We start from the raw sequence: 2,845 nt of genomic DNA, 5'->3' as shown, positions 1-2,845 counted from the left end.
GTGTAGGACTGTTTGCCATTTATTCATAGAGTGCTCTATGAATTTTATGATTGTTGGTGCTACTTTGTTAATGGCTAGTGTTTCGAGGATCCATGTGTGGGGGATGCTATCAAACGCCTTTTTGTAGTCAATCCAGGCCATACTGAGGCCTTTCTTCTTTCTGTGGCTGTCTTCAGTTACGGCTTTATTAATCATTAGTTGATCTTTACAGCCATATGAGCCTTTGCGGCATCCTTTCTGCTCTTCTGGGAACAGTTTGTTTTCGTCCAGGTGCTTGTTCAGCCTTTGCGATATCACTGCAGTAAATGCCTTGAACATAGTAGGGAGGCAGGTAGTTTTCTGGTTTTGCTGTTTCATTTGATTTGGGAATTAAGATGGTTTTCCCCTTCGTGAGCCATTCAGGTATTGTCTCTGGCTCTGCTAGTATGCTGTTAAAGTTTTCAGCCAGCTTTTTGTGCATTCCTGTTAGATATTTCAACCAGAAGTTGGGGATCTTGTCATGCCCAGGTGCCTTCCAGTTGCTTAGTTTTTGCAGTGCCTGGGTGACCTCTTCAGTTGTTATGGGAGTCCAAAGTTGTTCAGATGCCGAGTTTGTTATTTTGATACTCCTTTTTTTTGGCTGTTCGTTCGCCGACCATATTTCTCTCCAGAATTCTTCCAATTCTTCTGCCGTTGGTGCTGTAGTGACTTCTATTTTATTTTTTCCCAGTTCTTGGTAGAACTTTTGGGGGTTGGAGTTGAACTTTTTGTTCTGTTCAAAGAAGCGTTGGCGTTTCTCGTACCGGCGGATCCTTTGAGCTTTGGCAAGGATATCTTGCTTCAGCTTTTCTTTTATCTCCGGCAAATCTTTTTCTGTGATGTTATATTTGCGGAGCATTTTTGTTCTCTTTTTGTTGCTCAGTAGCGTTGATTGTTTGCTGATTTCATTAAGAATCGACAGGTCTTTTCTAATTTTTTTTTTATTTTGTTTTGGATGTTATTCATCCACAGGGTTTGTTTGGGTGGTGGTACTCCTGTTTGGGCGGGTTTAGGTGAGTATCCAGCTTCTTTTGTGGCTGCAGTGGCTGCTGCGTATATCAAGTCATTTAGTTCAGTGATATCACTTTTTTTTGTTTCAGTGGCTAGTTCAGTGACGGCTAGGTTTATGCTGTTTATAATTGGTGTTGTTATTTCGTTTATTTTTATTCTTGGGAGGTATGGTCGGTGGTCCATTTTGGGCTCTGTGGTTTTCAGTTCTTTGATTATTTTATTTTTTATATTATCATAATCATTAGGCTCCCCTTCGTTGTTTACAGCGTGTTTGTTGGGAATGTTGCGTTTGTCTTCGTGTTTTACAGTTTCAGTGTTTATATTATTGGGCATTGTTGTGTGGCTTCTATCTACATTTTCCTGGTGTATGTTTTCTTTTAGATGTTCTATTTCTATTTCTGATATTTTTTTTGTGTTGAGAAGGTATCTTCGTACGTTAGCTAATTTATTAGGATTCATTGCTGTATCCAAGTCTATATCTCTATTATTTTCCTTCCATATTTTATATGTATGTGTTGTTGTATTTTCATTTTTTGGGTAGAGCATTGCGTGTAAGATAGAAATGTATTCCTCACGTGTCCATTTACGTCTTTTGGGTTTTATTTGCGGGACATGAGGTACAACGTCCGGCCCATTATTTTGACGGTCGTCATTTTCGTAGGGTACCGGTCCGTTTATTTCTGTTGTCACATTATTTCGCACGTGTAGTTTTTCGTACATTTTTTGTTGTAAGTTTAATGTACGTACCGCTCGATTGTTATTCTTGGGTTGAATAGTATCGGTGGCATTTAATTTCTTCGTATTTCCTTTGTACATGGTGTTTGGGGTCGGGGATGATCGTGATGTTCCACGCATGTTTACATGTGTTGCGTTAGAGCTGGAGATGATATCGAGTCAAAATACATCATTTCGTTTCGAAAATAGTAATAAATTTCAATTAGTATTACTTACTCGGATACAGTCCAATTCTTTGTTAGTAAATCTTTGGCTCCATAGGATGTCCTTGTTTTCGATGTTTGTGGATAGATTTCGGAGCTTTGTACTTTCCTTCTTACATCTTAAACGTTCCCCGGTGTTCTCTCTTATTATTATTATTATTATTGTTATTATTATTATTATTATTATTATTATTATTACTTTTTTTTCTTCTTTCAAATTTGCTTTCATTTCTTGCCGAGTGTCTTCCCGACTCCTAGGGCAAAGAAACTCATAGTATACATTGGTAGGCCATTAAACCAAACTCAATAGTTCGTTCATTTTTTTTTTTTTTTTTTTTTAAGTTAAATTAAAATACATGAGCAGCAACAGTTCTCACATCGACAATGCTCTTCTCAATACGTGTGATGTACCAGTTAAGACAATCTTTTGCACTTCTTGCAGGGATGGTAAGCCAGGGATCATTCTCATATAATTTTCGGTTCCCTTCTTGATCATTCCTAGTGCTCCTACGATCACTGGTATTGTAACCGCCTTGAGATGCCACATTTTCTCAATTTCAATGAGTAGGCCAATTATTATTATTATCATCATCATTATTATTATTATCATCATCATCATTATTATTATTATTATTATTATTATTATTATATTATTATTATTATTACTATTTTTATTATTATTATTATTATTATTATTACCATTTTTATTATTATTATTATTATTATTATTATTATTATTATTATTATATTATTATTACTATTACTATTATTATTATTATTATTATTACTATTTTATTATTATTATTATTACTATTATTATTACTATTATTTTTATTATTACTATTATTATTATTACTATTATTATTATTATTATTACT

The sequence above is a fragment of the Octopus sinensis genome, linkage group LG15, assembly GCF_006345805.1.
Source record: "Octopus sinensis linkage group LG15, ASM634580v1, whole genome shotgun sequence".
NCBI lineage: Eukaryota > Metazoa > Mollusca > Cephalopoda > Octopoda > Octopodidae > Octopus > Octopus sinensis.
The sequence above is the reverse complement of the archived record's forward strand: the minus strand, read 5'-3'. Positions refer to the sequence as shown.